Source organism: Mirounga leonina, unplaced genomic scaffold (genome assembly GCF_011800145.1).
Source record: "Mirounga leonina isolate KUSES-001 unplaced genomic scaffold, KU_Mleo_1.0 Mir_115, whole genome shotgun sequence".
Lineage (NCBI taxonomy): Eukaryota > Metazoa > Chordata > Mammalia > Carnivora > Phocidae > Mirounga > Mirounga leonina.
The window spans coordinates 48632830-48651340 of NW_023270268.1; the positions used below are offsets into that span (position 1 = coordinate 48632830).

At 37.1% G+C, this 18511-nt stretch overlaps 1 long non-coding RNA gene across 3 annotated transcripts in view; it reads left to right on the forward strand.

The window, feature by feature from the left end:
* The window catches only part of LOC118005513, a 32076-nt gene extending 14057 nt beyond the window's left edge, over positions 1 to 18019 (forward strand). The window contains exons 4-6 of one of the 3 annotated variants that reach the window (XR_004677835.1): positions 1441 to 1564; positions 13003 to 13068; positions 13905 to 18019. This is a non-coding gene — a long non-coding RNA (uncharacterized LOC118005513). Of the gene's footprint in view, positions 1 to 1440; positions 1565 to 13002; positions 13127 to 13904 lie in introns of those variants that run through there. The other 2 variants (XR_004677834.1, XR_004677833.1) reach the window with 2 other exon arrangements.
* The last annotated feature ends 492 nt before the right edge of the window (positions 18020 to 18511 follow it).

Genomic DNA, 18511 nt, shown 5'->3' on the forward strand with positions numbered 1-18511 from the left:
TTATGAATTTGGCTCAGGGAATACTTATTGAACATCTACTCAGTGTATGGTGTGGTGTTCAGGCCTGAAGATGATACAAAGAAACAGTCCCTGTCCTTGAAGAGGAAATAACCCATGGTAGCAATGATTGCTGGCTGTCTACCCAATATCCTTCCTTCCCTTCTTCCTCACAATGTTAAGGCAAGCATCAATGTGCCCAAGTAAATGTTAACATTTCCCAGTTAACCCCTGTAACTAGGGGTAGCCAGTAAAAATTAAGTTAAGCTATTGTGTGAGACTTCCAGGAAAGTGCTGTAGAAGGAAACTAGGCAATCTAAGTCCATCTTTTATCCATTGCTTTCTCTTCTTTCCTGCTGTCTGCTAGGCAGATGTAATTTCTGGAGTTCTCCGGGACATGTGGCAACTTAGGGATAGAAACCATGGTTATGTCAGTTCAGAAAGATAGAAGGATCCCAGAAACCTGATGACCTTGAAGTTGCCACACCAGCCCAGGACTGCCCATTTATGGATTTCCTTTACATAAATAAAAATAAGCCTCCAACTTGTTTAAGTCACTGTTACTATTTTTTGATATTAGACCAAACTTAATCCTAATGGATAAGTAGACAAGTAAAGAGGCAAATTCAGGAGGATAATAAATTATAATGGGGATAGAATTTTTAGAGAACTATGAGGTTCACATATGCCCCCAGGCACTAGGGTTTGGGAAAGGTTTCTTAGAGAAGTAATGGCTAAACTGAGTCCTGGGGGCACCTGGTGGCTCATTTGGTTGAGCGTTTGACTCTTGATTTTGGCTCAGGTCATGATCTCAGGGTCATGAGAAGGAACCCTGCTTGGGGCTCTGCACTCTGGGGGAATCTGCTTGAGATTCTCTTTCTCCCTCTCCCTCTGCTCCCCCCCCGCCACCACACACACTCTCTGTTTTTCTCTGTCTCTCAAATAAATAAATAAATCTTTAAAAAGAAAATAAACTGAATCCTGTAAAATGAGTTGGAGTCAACCAAGCAAAGAGTATGGAAAACGGGTATCAGGGATGCAGAGCAGTGTGTGCAAAAACCTGGGGGATGGGAAGTAAGGAGAGGATCCAGTGCATTCTGGGAATTTAAAATATTTCAGTGAAGATAGTAGGAAGAGGGCATGGATGGGGGAGTTGTAAGGCATGAAAAAGGATCATAAAGTGTCTTGTCTGACTGAAAAGGGAGGCCACTAAAGGATTTTAAGCAGGGAGTAATGGGATAATATTTGGATTTTAGACATATCATTCTAAATTGAAGTGATGGAAAACCAATTAGGAGGCTGTTTTAATAATACTGATAAAAGTAGAACAAGAAAAAGATTAAGAAAAGGGAAATTTTAAGAATGTGGTTATTGATCAAATTGGATGAAGCAGATGAATCCATAAGAAAGAGGAAGAATCAAGGTTAATGTCTGGGTTCCCAGGTGAATAATTTCATTCGCTGATATAAGGATTCCAGGAAGAGGAGCAGCCTTGCTCTCTTCAAAGGTCACCATAAGATGACTGAGATCTGCATGTGAGAACACTTGTAAATGCCAGTCATAAAAGGTAAACCTTCTGAGTCTGCTAGCTCATTCTTTGCATGATTTAGCTGCCTTATTTCCTTTTGTTTCATCTTGCAGTATCTACCCCCTGATCTTCTTCCTATGAGATATAGCATAATGGATGATTTTCTAAATCTAAATATGTTTCATCCTTTAACATAAAATATCTATACAAAGTTGTCTAACAGGAAAGACATATGATACACCTGAGGAAAACACGTTTCAATAATAATTCTGCTCTTTCCTGTCACTAACCTTTTTTTCTTATTCTAGTTGGATATCAACAACCCAAAGTATAGCAGGAACACATTCGTCTAATTGTCCAAATTTCATATCACATTTCTTGTGCCCAACTACTTACACACTTTCTCTGCAACATACATTCTTTTATATCCATGAGTGGGTGTTGGGGAAACTTAGTTTAACCCTAGTCATTGTAATGAGGTCAGATACAAGAAGGAACTGCTAGTGGAGTCTGATTGCCAAAGTAAAATAATACAAGATTACTTTGGATGGATGCAGAATGAATAATAAGGACAATCACCAATAGTAGTTACATCCAAACAACTAATATATCTACAGTTCTAGAATGTAAGGAAAGCAGGTAATCAAGCAGTAAGCAAAGAAGAATCTTAATATGTTTTTGCTTTGTTAATTTCTTCAACAATTATGTGTTAAGCTCCTACTATATTCTCATGAAGCTGGGGATCTAACAATTGAGACAGACCAACACATGAGTAAATATGTAATTACCACTTAGGACAAGTACTCTGAAAGAAATGTCAAATATAATAAAAGTACAACAGAGAGGTCTGATTTAGATTGAGGAAGGACCATGTATCAGTCAAGGTTCAGCCATAGATAGCAGAATGTGTTGCTAGCTTAAACACAAAGGTATTCATGGCAGAGTATGAAATAGCTTTCAGAATGAGTGGTTCAGCTACAGACTCCAGAATGAGCTGCCAAGAATGGTCCCCAAAGCCACACCACAGATGGGGACCATGAGAGGAGACTATTTCTGCCAGAATCTGAGAGCTGTTATTCTTGCTGCTGACTCCAGAACCACATTCCCTGGGCTAAGAGCTGCTCCATAAAAATGGATACCTCAAACCCTGCTTTTCTCTATTGTTAAGTCAGTTCTGAATTCAAGCCTTCCATGAGCACTTCTATTTGGGAAACATAAATCACAGTGAGATTTCAGACAGCAAAGCAATATAAGTAATGCAGTCAGGAGGCTGTACCAAAAGAGGTTGGGAGGGGTCATGAAGGAGAGAACCATCCTATCTGGCACAGGTGTAAGGGAAGGCCTTCCCAAGGAAACAAAGACTTGAGGGAAGCGTGTTGGCCAGGTGAAGAGTGGGAAGAAAAGAATCACACAGAGAGAGATCAGCTGACATGTGGGCCCTGAGGCAGGAAGTAGTTGGCACATCGAGATCTTAAAAGAAGGCCAGTGAGTCTAGAGGTCTGTGAGTGAAGTGCATGGTGTTGAGAGGAAGCCAGGGTAGCTGGCCCAGGCCAGGTCATGCAGGACCTCATGTGAACAGTGTTAACAATTTAAATTTTAAATTTAATGACTTTAATTTTTTTCTCAGTAACACTGGAAGTCATTTAAGGGTTTTAAGGTGAAGATTACTATGATTACATAAATATTTTTAAAAGTAACTGGCCACTGTGTGTAGAAAGGCTTTTAAAGAGGATCCAGATTAAGGATGGGTAGGGCTGTTGGGAGGCTTCTGCTGTAGACCCAGTGAGTGGTGATGGGAGATGGAACAAAGTGAAATGATTCAAAGCATCACCTGGAGGGAGAGAATCAACAGGACTTGGAGGAAATAAGGGAGGGAGGAGACAATGTACGAAGATTTCCTACAAACAAGAACTAATTGCAGTGGACCCCTGAACATCGTGGGTTTGAACTGCTCACATCCACTTACACACAGTTTTTTGGGGGATTTTTTTCGATAAGTACTGCACAGTTATGTAAACGTATTTTCTCTCCCTTATGATTTTTTTTAAGATTTTTATTTATTTATTTGAGAGAGAGAGAGTAGAACGAGAGAGAGAGAGAGCACGGGCGGTGGGGAGGGGCAGACGCAGAGGGAGAAGCAGGCTCCCCGCTGAGCAGGGAGCCCAATGTGGGACTCAATCCCAGGATCATGACCTGAGCCGAAGGCAGACGCTTAACTGACTGAGCCACCCAGGCACCCTCTCTTATGATTTTCTTAATAACATTTTCTTTTCTCTAGCTTACTTCATTGAAGGGATACAGTATATAATACATGTAACATACAAATATGTGTTAATGAATGTTTATGTCATCAGTAAGGCTTCCAGTCAACAAGAGCTCTTAGTAGTTAAGTTTTGGGAGACTCAAAAGTTACCCAAGGATTTTTGACTGCAGGAGAAGAGAGAGGCCAACCTTCCTAACCCGCACCCCAATGTTTAAAGGTTAACTATACTACTATATAATACAGACTCCTTCCCCTCCTCACAAAATGGTAATTCTTACATCAGTATTGTTAAAGAAAGACGAAAGTATAAGCACAACTCATTCATTACTTGGTTAAATTTCCAGTGTATGCTATTTGTTTATGAAGTGGTATTGACTCTGTGTGGTCTTGTTTCTTTAATTCACCCTTTGTTGTTCTTTTTTGATGTGCTGTGTTTACTATAAATAAAAATTACTGTATTTTACCTAATACCCTTTATACTCAGAAGAACAACTCTAGACCTCCAGTTTTATTATGTCACATAGGTGCCAAAAGGAAGGAAACAGTGATAGAAAGAATGAGAAGAGCTGGATTCAGTGTAAGAGCTGGATGAAAGTCTTCAGGCCATAGAAAAAATAGCAAGCAGCTGGGGAATCGGACAAAAACAAATAAGGATAACATAAAATGTTAAAAATGTAGAGATCTGTTTTGAATAAAAAAAAACAGCAAAGTAGCATTTTTTTTTTTAAGATTGTATTTATTTATTTGACAGAGAGAGAGACAGTGAGAGAGGGAACACAAGCAGGGGGAGTGGGAGAGGGAGAAGCAGGCTTCCTGTGGAGCAGGGAGCCCGATGTGGGGCTTGATCCCAGGACCCTGGGATCATGACCCGAGCTGAAGGCAGACGCTTAAAGACTGAGCCACCCAGGCACCCAAAGTAGCATTTAAATCAGTATATTTCATGCTCCACTGCATGGTATTTCTATCCAAGATCCTATTTGTGCATTGTTTTCTGTCATTGTTTTTTAGAGAGGGAGAGAATCTTTTTTTTTTTTTTAAAGATTTTATTTATTTGTTTGGCAGAGAGAGACACAGTGAGAGAGGGAACACAAGCAGGGTGAGGGGCAGAGGGAGAAGCAGGCTTCCCGCCTAGCAGGGAGCCCGATGCGGGGCTCGATCCCAGGACCCTGGGATCATGACCTGAGCTAAAGGCAGTCGCTTAACCGACTGAGCCACCCAGGCGCCCCGGGAGAGAGAGAATCTTAAGCAGGCTCCACACCCAATGCAGAGCCAGACCTGTAGCCTGATCTCGTGACCCTGAGATCCTGACCTGAGATGAAATCAAGAGTCAGGTGCTTAAATGACTGAGTCACCCAGGTGCCCCAGTTTGTGCATTGTTAACCTACATGAACACTCCCTGTGCTTGCACTTCTCTTTGTGAAGGAGTGCTACAGATCATTTAGTGCAATGTGAGCAAGGAAATAGGGAGCTAGACGTCATACCACAAGGTGCCATCTCTAAGGTAAGGATGGAGAGAGATTAATATTGAAATGCAGGGAAGAGATGAGAAGACTGGAACAATACAAAAGAGGTAATGAAATAGGAAAGTAAAAATAGTCTAAGTTCCAAATTTATCTCTTCTATCTCCTCTTATTTTCTGAAAATCCTATAATCTATCGGGGCGCCTGGGTAGCTCAGTCAGTTAAGCGTCTGCCTTTGGCTCAGGTCATGATCCCAGGTTAAGCGTCTGCCTTCGGCTCAGGTCACAATCCCAGGGTTCTGGGATCAAGCCCCACATCCTGACTCCCCACTCAGCGGGGAGTCTCATTCTGCCTCTTCCTCTCCTTCTGCCCCTCCCCCTGCTCATGCTCTCTCTCTCTCTCAAATAAATTAATACAATCTTAAAAAAAATCCTGAAATCTAGCTTCTCTCCATTCTGAAATGATTGTAGGCTTTGGTGACCTGCTAATTTCTCGATATGAAGGCCTTTTCCACAATTATTTTCTTTCTGTTCCACTTTAAAATTAAGTTATATGGACACACCTCTTTTCCCCTAAATTTAAATATTTAAATATTTCACAATGTTAGTAATTATAAAACTAATACATAGTATTTGTAAAAAAAAAAATCAGGGCGCCTGGGTGGCTCAGATGGTTAAGCGTCTGCCTTCGGCTCAGGTCATGATCCCAGGGTCCTGGGATCGAGTCCCGCATCGGGCTTCCCGCTCCTTGGGAGCCTGCTTCTCCCTCTGTTTCTCTCTGTCTCTCATGAATAAATAAATAAAATCTTTAAAAAAAAAAAATCAAATAATTCCAAGAAAAAATGAAAATCACTCCAAATTCCACAGTTCAGGGCAAAAATCCCACAAACTATTAGATGAACCTGTTTCCTGACATTTTCCTTTTCATAGGTATACACTCGTAATTTTATGTAAATGCTCTGTACATACTGTTTTTCTAACCTGCTTTTTTTTTTTTTACTCCCCTTCACTGACTTCACCCATTCCATTTATAGTCCTGCACCTATTTCGTTGGCTTTTCTTGATAAAATATTGCAGTTGTTTCTACTTTTTACTGAAATGTTTCAGAACATAAAGGAAGAAGGAAATCGGAATTCTTTGGTTGAAGATATCAGGACACTGATGTCAAAACTGACAGAGCACATCAAAGTAAAACCACACGCCCTCCCCTTTTATGAGTGTTGATGTACCTGCAGGATTCCTTTCTTGGTTTTACATATAGTGGTTGGATCGCCAGACTAAAAAAGATGGGTTTTACGTTTGAGAAATATTTTAAACGCTGTTAGAAAAGTTGCTCAAATGTGTATTTCAACTGAAAATGTCACCAGGTTTCCAAAATACTGAGTTTTGTTATGTGTTTTACTCTTCAAAATTCTCATTGCTAGTTTCAGTTCTTTGATTACTGATAAGGTGGAATATCCTTTCAAATGTTCGTTGGTCATTTACACTTTTCCTTTCTGAATGCCTATCAGTTCCTTTTCCCTTTTTCCTATCATGGTGTGTGTATTCTTAAATTTATTATTAATCTATTTATTAAAATTAGAGAAAATAACTCTTCATATATTATATATGTTGCAAATATTTTTCCTGGCTCCTGAGGTTATTTTCAAACTCATGTATTTCTGCAGGTCAGAAGTTCCTTATTCTTATTTTGTCAAGATCTATTCATCCTTGCTTTTATATTTTTCTTCTTTTTCTTTTTTTCTGTCTCTGTCTCTCTGTCTCTCTGTCTCTCTCTCTGTCTCCCTCACTCTATCCCTCATGCTCAAATGTACGTAATATGCTTGGAAGCTTGGAAGGAACTTCCTCAACAAATACACAATTTTTGACTTATGCATTATCTAATAATTTTGGATTTAATTTTCTACAAACGTTTGATCAGCCTAGAATTTGTTGAGGATGTTTTATTTTTCTAACTGGCTCCTCAGTTACCATTTCACCATCTTTTTTGCATAATTAATCTTTCCCTACCTCCCCCTGACTTCAGATGTCCTATTTATCACACTAAATTCTCATACAGATGGGTTTATTCATGCGTTTATTTCATGACTTTTAGTTTTATGTATAAAATATACACCATGAGTATGTGGTGTGACGTACGACTCATATAATCCTTTTTAGAAAAAATCAGAAATAAGTAGTGAGTTTTACCAAATACTCCTTGGGGAATCACTGGGAACAATAATATTTCCCCCTGTGTTCATTAAAATCATGGTCTTTTATAGCAATACATTGTCTAATAATAAATTGCCTAGCATTCTTGGAAGGAATCTTTATGATCATGAATTTATGAGACTTTCCATGTTTTCCTGGATTCTCATTGCTAACATTTTATTTAGGATACTTACATGAATATTTATAAGTGGGGCTGGACTGAAATTTTATTCTTTTTTGTTCTCATTGAAAAATACTGTTTTTGAGTTTTGCCGAATTCATTTAAAACATTATGGAGATTGCTTTCTTTCCTTATGCGCTGGAACAGTTTAAATCACCTAGAAGTTATCTGTGGTTTGGAGATGTTAAGGAAAGTTATTCTATAACTTCCTCCTTTTCTTTTTTTTTCTTAACTCAAGTTTCGTATCTTAGAAATTTGTATGTTTAGATCAGCTTTTCTCACTTATTATAATGTTGGGTATAGGGTATGTTTTCATTTGTTAATATCTTTTCTAATATGATATGACTTTTTCTTATTTTTATTTTAGCTCATAATTTATGTATTTTTTAGCATTTCTAATAAACTACTCTTGAATTTATCATTTTCATTTTTAGCCCTCCTTTTTGATATGGTTACTTCCCTGTTTTTCTTGTATCTATTTTGTTGACCATTTTCTATTTTGGGGCTGAGTACTGATTTATTTTTTCTCATTTAATAATGAAAAGTTTAAGGCTATGGGTTTTCCCGAGCACATCTTTGGATTCATTATATGCATTATTTTAGATTTTAACAATATTTTTTCTTTTTACACTGTGGTTTTGTACTCCTTTTTGACCCAAGAATTATTTAGAAAATACTTCTTAAATTTCCAAGTGTTTGAGTATTCATTTTAATTTCTTGGTTTATTTCAAATTTTATTGTACTATAATAAAATTGATCTCTACTATGTCTATATGTTAGAATTTGTTGACATTTCCTTTCCTAACTAATATATAGATAATTTATGTAAATGTCTCACGAGCCTTTGAAAAGAAGATATATTCTCTTTTGAAATGGTATAAAGTTAAATACATATTTATATTACTCAGAACCTGGTGTTTTTTATACTTTTACTTTTTTTTCCCTTGATCAGTGAAAAACTGAAGTGTTTTAAAGTTCTTCTTTTGGTGTGTATCTGTGTTTCTCATTTTTTATGTTCTTATTTTTTTATTTTATATCCCCCAATTAGATTTTCTTCCATTCTCCTCTTTACCTAGTTACTCAAACCAAAAATTAAAAGTTTTCTCATCCAATTCAACAGTACGTCTTACTAAGTCTACCTCCATACAAATTTCAAATCCATCCACTTCCCACTGTCTCTAACACTATTTTAGTCCAAGCCAGTTATCTCCTGCATGGTTTACTGAAATCAGCCCTCAGGTAACCTGATTCCATTCTTGAATCTCACATGGAAGTCAGAATGAAATTCCTTGTTCCTCTGCTTAAAACCTCCCACCAGCTTTCCATCCAAATTCCACTTAAAGTCAATCCACATTTTGACTCTGCTCACAAAGTATATAGGTTTGGCCTGAGACTTTCTCTCCGTGACCCGTCCCAGCACCCTCCAGCTGCAATGGCCTTCTGTCTCTTCCTCAGACAAGACAAGTTCATTCACATATTGGAGTGTGTGTACTAACTATTCCACTTTCCAGAATGTTCCTTGTCCTGTTTTGTGCATGGCACTTTCCTTCTTGCTATTCAGATCTTAGCTGAAATTAGCAATATCTCAGAAATCTCTGAGCTGATAGATACTTGATATTGTATTACCTATTTTACTTCTCCCTACAACACTCAATATTGATCATTTTATCTGGGGGGTGTTTATTTATTAATATCTTTCTGCATTCCATTAGAAGCTTTTTGAGAGCAGGAACATTGGCTCTCTTTTTAAATTGCCCAGCAACAGAAAAGTGTTGGCACGTGGTAGATAGTCAAAATTTGTGGAATGGATGAAAGAATTAATTCTTTTTTTAAAAAGATTCTATTTATTTATTTGAGAGAGAGAGAGAGAGAGAAAGTGGCAGAGGGAAAGGGAGAAGCAGGGAGCCTGATGCGGGGCTCAATCCCAGGACCCTGGGATCATGACCTGAGCCGAAAGCAGAAGCTTAACTGGCTGAGCCACCCAGGTGCCCTGAAAGAATTAATTCTGTGCAAAAAACATAAGACAAATATATTTTCATATAGATTATAATGATAATAAAAATAACTCTGTCCATTTTAATGCCTTTTGTCTTGAATTCAAGTTTGTCTGAATTTAGCATGAGGACATCCTCTTCTGTACATAATGGAATAACATGGATGAGGACTGATCTCCCACATTGTTCAAATAGAAAACCATACAAAACTATGTGAAGCAATAGTTTCCAGACACTGAACAACAAACAACACAGGATAGTGATTTGTAAGAGAAGGAAAACAAGTGAATTTAGACCTATGAGCGCTCCAGCTTATAGCAAGTTTCTGGACAGTACCAGAAAGAAGACAAACCCAGAGCCCAGCAGTCTTGCTGAGTTGAGAAAACAGAGTTTGCAGTTTATGAAATCCAGGATGAAGAGGATTTTCACAACATATATTCAGGAAGGAGAAAGATGCACAGAAAGAGTCTGGGAGATTTGCCGAAGGGTCCCCTCAAGTGTTTGGCTCTGTGTTGATATGCACCTGGGCATAAGAAAACAGCCCAAGACTTAGGAAAGAACCACTGGAAAGGAACAAGCAGAACAATCCCCAGAGCTCAAACAGGGCCAAATATAGTCTGTGCTCCCACCAGCCAAGTGGAAAGGCCTCCTAATACACAGAGCATTTGTCAGTCCTCATGAAAGCATTGCCTCAGTGGTGGGGCCAAATTAGTCCTAGACTAAAGGCTGTCCAGGACCTGCTCTGACAACCTTAAAAGCAGGATATGAAAGGATCCATGGTTTCCAAGTAACTTACTGAGTCCCAGAAAAAAAGTTCCCACCCCCCAAAAAAGAGAGAGATTCAGCACAGGAGACAAAAAGGAAACAATATCCAGTATCCAGTCAAAACTTAAAATGAATGCAAAGAGGCAAGAAAACATGCTCCATAATTAGGAGGGGGAAAGTCAATAGAACAGATCCTAACATAACATAGATAATAAAATTAAATAAAAGCATTAAAACATATTTTTTTTAATTTCCCATGTGTTCAGGAAGGTAGAGGAAAACATGAACACGATGACAAGAATGAAGGATGTAAAAAAAATCCAAATAAAAATTCTAGAGATGAAAAATGATACTGTAATTCTAGATTAGATGCTACTGTGGAGGAAAGATGGGGGAATCTGCAGACAAGGTGATAGAAACTACCAGAATGAAATGGAGGGAAAAAAAGACAACAAAAGTTAGAACTTCAGTTAACTGTGTATATAGCCTAACACATGCATAGTTTTAGTCCTGGGGAAAAAAGGGGGGGGGAACAGAATAAAATATTTGATGAAATAATGGCCAAAATAGTTCCAAATTTGATGAAAACCACAAACCCAAGATTCAAGAAGCTCAGTGGACCCCAGGAAGAAGAACCATGAAGAAAACTAGGTCAAGTTGTTGAATTTAGCATTCTTCCTACTAGTTTCTTGTTTAATTTTCTTTGGACAATTTTTTTATTTTCAAACTTTCTAAAACACTTATTTTCAGTATCTTCTTTGTGGATTGCATGTCATTTTTATTCTTTGAATAAGAATCATTATCTCTTTAAAGACTATTTCATTTGTAATTATTACTAAACAGTCCTATTTGGTTTTCCATCATCTTACTTCTGTTTCTTTTGTTTTCTGTAGTTTGATATGGAATCTGTTTTGTTTTTCTATACCCCTGTGACTGTGTCATTGACATCCTCAACTACTACCCCAAATTCACACACATTACCCTAGTCATCTGCAAGATACAGACTCTAACATTTTCCATTAGCGGTTGCCTTTACAAACTTAAGTACATCTCTCCATTTATAAACTTGAGAGTAATGATACATTTATTGGTTTTTACCATGAAAGATAAAGAAATTAAAGCAATTTTATTACCTTGCACTCACCAGTAATCATTTGCGTGGTCCCTTAGCTTGCCCATTTGTGAATTCCTTATTTTAATGCATTTTGTGTGTGTGTGGCTAGAATACACCTTCAAATGAATTTTTTTAGACCAGAAACATATGGGCTTTTTGAATTATTATTTGAGTCTATTTTCCTAAGCTTTGACATATGAAAAACTTGATTAAATATTTAATTCTTGGTTCACAATTTTATATTCAATACTTGTTAATAACAATGTTCTGTTGCTTTCTTTTATCTAAAATTGCTAACGAGAAGTTTGATGTAAACTTATTTGTTTACCTGCATAATGAATAATCTTTTTAAATAACGAAGATCAATAATTTACCAGGATAACCTCTCCCTCTTTTTCTATCTCCCTTTTTGTCATTGCCGCTGTCTGTTCTCTTTCTCTCTCTCTCTTTCATGGGCAATGAGACTTTCTGAATTATAGGATCGTGCCATTTCATTAAAGTATTTTTATTCTACTATTTCTTTAAATACTTTTTTCTGTTCTGTTTTTCAGAAAATCAACTATCTATACATTGAATTCTAGTATCTTTAAAAAAAATTTCAAATATTTATTTATTTATTTTAGAGAGAGACAGAGTGAGCAGGGGGAGGGACAGAGGGAGAGGGAGAGAAGCAGACTCTCCACTGAGCGGGGAGCCTGACAAGAGGCTAGATCTCTTGGGTCTGAGATCATGACCCAAGCAGATGTCAAGAGTCAGACACTTAACTGACTGAGCCACGCAGATGCTCCAATTCTAGTATCTCTTTTCCAATTCTCATTAAAAAAATTTTTCCTTGGAAGTTTTAAGATTAAGTTCTCAGGTTTGTTACTGATTCTGTGTTTTAGATTGCTAGTATGCATTCTGGTTTAAAATTTATTCTCATATTTTGTAACAACATTGATTTTCTGCATTCTTAGTACTGTTATTTTTGTTAATATATCAATTAATCACTTTATATCAAAATTTTTTATAGTTTGTATCAAAAAATTCCACATTTTCTTTAATTTTCTTTCTTTTTTTTTAAGAGAGATGGGGGAGGGGCAGCAGGAGAAGCAGAGAGAATCGTCAGCAGGCTCCATGCCCAGTGTGGAGCCCAAAATGGGGCTCGATCCCATGACCCTGAGATCATGACTGAAGCTGAAATCAAGAGTCAGACGCTTAACTGACTGAGCCACCCAGGCACCCTTTTAATTTTCTTGATAATACAAAACTGTTACTGTCTAAAAATGTCTCTCATCTTAGGGAATACTTTTATTTTTTTTGGGCGTTTTTTTTTTTTTTTTTTTTTTTTGCTCTAACAGATTTCCTGTCATACTTTCAGTCTCTCTGCCGTCAGCAGTAACAGTACCAGTTACCACTATACGTATTGCTATACTACTCTGCTTACCACTGCCATGACCATTGCCAAGACTACTTCTTCCAACACCACCACCTGAAGTTCATCTTTTCTCATTATTGCTCTTTTCTAGGCCCTGTAGCCCTCAAAATACTATCAGGATATTAAATCCAATTCAGAAGATTGAAGAAATGTTCATGTAAGTAGACCTGACAGAGATCAACAACAGTGGGGAAATCTTACCACTCCATAGGCCTGAAGAGATAAGAGGAGAAAATAGTGTTACTAGAGAACCACATGGGGGGAGCAAAGGGAGAATATGCAGCAGAGTCATGTGCCCAACACCTTAAATATATTACGTCTTTTAATCCCCACAGTGATATAGGTGTTCCTCTTACCTGAATTTTATCTATAAGGATACAAAGCATTATATAACTTGTTCAGAGACACAAAGCTAAAACGTTGCCAATCCCAGACTCTTAACCCTCTCTGACTTCAATGCCCAGACTCCTACCTTCTGCAATAATAATTTTTTCCTCAAATCCTAATTGAGCCCCTTCTATAGCAGGTACTGCTAGAGGTATTGACCAAGAATAATGAACAAAACCAACATGATTCTTTCTCTCATACAATTTCCTTACCTTTGACTAGGGGAAGATCTACACGTTCTGCTCTCTTTCCTCAAATAGTGTGGGAGACATCTCCTTGACTCCCTTCAGACCTTCCTCTTCATGAACAACATGGAAGTCTGAGTGTCATTGGCCTATGTTCATTCATTTTCCTGAGGACTAAAGGAAGGGAGGTAGGGACTTGGGCAGAAGAGATTTCTCCTGCTGGACTCAGACAGAAGCTGCTGTTTCTTTCGAAATTGTTGGAACTCAGGCTCCACATCCAGTTAGCCTGGTGGAGGGCCCAAATGGTACCACAACAGCACATACAGTGTTGCTGGGAAATGGTTTGTTCTGCTTCAGTGTGTTCAGTCAACCAGTGTGATGAAAAGTCAACCAGACTGACACTCTATGCTTCTGATTTCAGGTACTGGAGTATTTGGTCCTTTGTTGTCTGAAGTTTGTTTCACAACAGACCTGCTTCTAAATCTTAGTCCACCCAAGTAAGAAGCTGCTTAGCTTATGGATTTTTCTTCAATTCTGGCTGAGCTGCAATTGAAGAATTGGCTCAAGACAAAATAATTCTGTTCATTTCCACAGTTTCTTCTCCTCTCTAGCTGGCGGATATTATTGGGGGCTTTCATATTTGTTTGTGGGCTTATTTCTGTAACACCTTAATTTCTGCAACACTTGCTGCACTGTGTTGTGAAACTATACATTAGATTGAACTTGTGGCTTGATAATAATTGTTGGATTTGTAGTATGAGGTTAAGACCTTTATAAGGGTCAATATAGATCATTTTTGTTCCTCATTTTTTTTTTTAGTTCTTTTGGTTAGCTTTACTGGTATGAGGGAGGAGAACTCCTGTAAATGTGCCCTTTGCCTACAAATTTCCCGTACATGTTTAAAAAAATACCTGTTTCAGAGAGAATTTGGCTATAGCAAATAAAAGAAGAGCAAGATCAAGTTCCCCTAATAGGTGACTAAATGAAGAAGAAAATAAGGAAGTTAGGTAAAAGACTTATTTTAAAGTGAGTGGGTTCAGATTTTCTGTTCTTAAATTTGAGATGAAAATAGGATGTTAAAACAGAAACCTCCTGCGTAGAGCTGCAAACACGGCCTTGCACTCAAACTCCCATGGCAGCTTCAGTGAGAAATGGGTTAAATAGAGTACATTGAGGGAGGAGTAGAAACCTTGGAAGACAATTACAGAGGAGGAAGAGGAGCTGGATTTAGTAGAGGAGACAGAAAGATAACTGATGGAGTGTTGCACACTAGTGTGTTTCCTTTTAAGTCTTTTTTATTGGATTTAATATCAAGAAATCCTTTATCTCGGGTTACAGATTTTTCCTGCTATCACTGATGTTTCTTCATTCTCTACTTTGTATGTGCTTTATCCTTCCCAATTAATTTAGACACATTTCCATTATTAAGGTAACATATAGATAAGGTAGCAATTCCAAATGGATATCCTTATCAGAACAAACCTAGGTATCGTGCAATAAAACCTCCATCATGAAGTGAATGTTAACAAATCATTTTCATAGGAAATGTCATTTTATTATAGACAAATTCATGCTCAGTGATTAGCCCAGGCATCTGACACCTAAATTAAAAGACATTTTCATGCTATTTTTCATTTGATGTTGAGATACCTTTCATGCTGTTAATTCTCCTCCGGTAGCAATAGTTACAGCCAATGTCTGCTGGCCACAGATGTACTCCCCTACTATCAGACCTCTATTCATTTATTCAGCATATCTTAATTAAGCCTCTATAACATCATTTGCTATGTGCTAAAAACTATTCAAAAATAATATCCAAGAGTCTCTGTCTTCAAGGAGATCACTGTTCAGGGATTATTATTAGTCATTAGAATCAATTTTTTAATTGCTTTTTTTTATTAAAGTCTTTTGGTACCTCTAGAACCTATGTACCAATGTAGAAATAATCATCATTTTCAAATGGAATAAAATCTAACTGATTTATTCAAAGAGGAAAAGAAATGTGTATTGAACAATAAAGGAAACTGAACTCTTACCTTTCAAATTGAATGTTTCAGAAGCGATAGCTGGCTTGAATGGAGTCATCTTTGAAGAATATTGGCCTTCAGTCAGTATGCTTTTCAATGGTTGAGAATAATTGTCAAAAATTATAATTAATGATTATTAAGTGAGTCAATAATATAGACCCTCCTTTTGTCCAGCATAGTGCTAGATAAGAGAGAATTTTTAAAGTAATTATGACATAAATTGAGAACCGGAAGTAACATATGAAATAAGTTGAAATACACTACACGATACTCGATAGTTTACAAAGCATAACCATGAACACTACCTTATTGGATTATATACTATTCTCTCTTTTGAGCTGGCATAAATACAATAGAGCAGACAATCAGGACTGATATAGTGGGACAGATTAAAATATTACAGAGGACAAGGAAAGGAGAAACCAATGTGGACTGGAGTAGTAGGCAATGTACTATTCTTTATTTACTTAATCATTTTAAAATCCATTTTCCCAGCTAGGTCCTATGGACGCTTCAATACTCATTCTTTAACTCAGTTAAACTTTAACTTTAACTCAGTTTTGAATAAACAATTAAGAGGGGAGAAGACATTATTAAAGGCAGGTGGATAGGAAAAAAAAAAATTCTGTAAACATTGCCATTGAAAGGAATACAAAAGAGAGGTGAATGTGTGACATTTATTTTAGAGCCACTTCCTCATTTTTACTAAACCCACTGCCTGGATTCCTTTGTGCACTGAACATGTTGTGGCCAAGTCTAATTTCTCATGGATGTTTTGTTCTGCTCATAACTCCTGCCAGAAATTCGGGGAATTGTTGTTCAGATCAACCTGGACAACAATTATGTGCTCTGTGCACATGTTTAACTAAACCATGATCAGAAATGATACTTCGCTGCAAAATGGCAAAGTTGAATAGGATGAGTGAACATTCCCTTGGTTTCTTTAATCTTCTTTGGGCCAAACAAAATAACTCAATACACATGCATGCATACACAGCTGAAGAGCTTTTAATTGCCTTTTAAGTGTTTTTGTGTTTTTGAAATTTTCCCAAGGCAGCTTGAAGAAACCATTGCATTTTAATGGTAATGGGGATAGGTACTAAAACGCCGAGGTGCCCGCACTCATAACAAGTCTCCCCCAAACCTCCCCTTATCCTTCTCCTGTCTCTACCTTTCTGTGTTACATCGTGGACCTCACGGGTGAAGGTCAGAAGAGATCACCATGGGGAAATCAGAGAAAGATAAAGGGAATCTTACCATTTCTCACCTCTTGTGTGTAAAAACACTTTCTACTTCTTCAGTCAAGGGGGCATATGGATCAGCCTCTGCCCTCGTATTTGAACTTGATCCTGACAAGTGATTGAGACAAGACAGAAAATGGAGTTCGTTTGAGCAGATGCATGTCTTTTTTTTTTTTTTAAAGCACATACACAATACCAGTACATTTAAAACTTAAAATTGACATATAAACTGGGCACAATAGTGTCTTATGACACTCTACTTACAAAACACAGAACCAACATAAAATAGCCAGGGAATAAATACAAGATTGTGTGGTAATTAACTGCTAAATTGTGAATTAAAAGCAATAAGTAACCAATAATATTATATTCATTTTCTCTCCTATGTAAATAATACTTTTTAAAAACATTTTTATTGGAATAACTATTCTACTCTCAGATTTATCACTATCTTCCAAAATGAAAACCATCCAAATTTCAACATACAGGATTCAGCTGCAACAGCTGTACCACTAAAAAAAAAATAGCAAATACAAACCTAAGATGAACATACTTGGCTAAACAGCATTTTTCTTCATTATTGGCTTTTTTGGTTGTTATTATTTTGGCTGAATTTGATTTGGACAACTGACATTCAACATCTCAAAATTTCTAACCCCTTCTCAGAGTCTCTGAGTGAAAATAGAAAAAATGAGGTAATTCAAAGTCAGTAAAATAGTAAAAGCCAAGAAATTCTGAAGGGAAAATAAAACCTTTTATAAACCAAGAGAAGGAAAAAGGCAAGTGGGTATAGAGAAACCAACAAGACAAACTTGAAGTAGAAGAAAAAAATAATAAAATGTATCATGTTCTTACAAAAATAAAATAAAATAAAATAATTGGCATAAGGAAATCAAAAGGAAAAGGAGAAATTCTAGAAAAAGATATTCTATGTGGTCAAGAGAGGGTTGCACAGGAGACAGAAGACGTGGGTTTCAGCCTCACCCATTGCTAACTGGTTTTGTGACTTTTGGCAGGATATTGCCTCTTCCTGGGTTTCACTTCCAACTCTGTAAAATTACTTTGCCTCAGAAGTGTCAGATCACTTCTGTTTCTCAAATTCCTTGAGAGGAGACATTTTTGCCTCTCTTTGTTTCTTCTTTTGCTATTGTTTACTACCAAAAACTTAAAACTAATGAACTTGCTACATTAGACTAACTGAAATAGCAAAGTACTAATTTAATACTGCCTGTTTTGACACATGAAAAGATACTCAACATCACTCATCATCAGGGAAATGCGAATCAAATCTACAATGAGGTATCACCTCACACCTGTCAGAATGGCGAAAATAAAAACCATAAGAAGCAGTAAGTGTTGGTGAGGATTTGGAGAAAAAGGAATCCTCATGAACTGTTGGTGGGAATGCAAACTGGTGCAGCTACTATGGAAAACAGTGTGGAGTTTCCTCAAAAAATTAAAAAAGAATTACCCTATGATCCAGTAATTCCACTACTGGTATTTACCCAAAGAATACAAAAATACTAATTCAAAAAGATATAAGTACCCCTATGTTTATTGCAGCATTATTCACAATAGCCAAAGCATGGAAGCGACCCCAGTGTCCCATTGATAGATGAATAGATAAAGAAGTGGTATTTATACACAATGGACTGTTACTCAGCCATAAAAAAAGAAAAACTTGCCATTTGCAGCAACATGGATAGATCTAGAAGGTATAATGCTAAGTAATGTCAGTCAGAGAAAGACAAATACCGTAT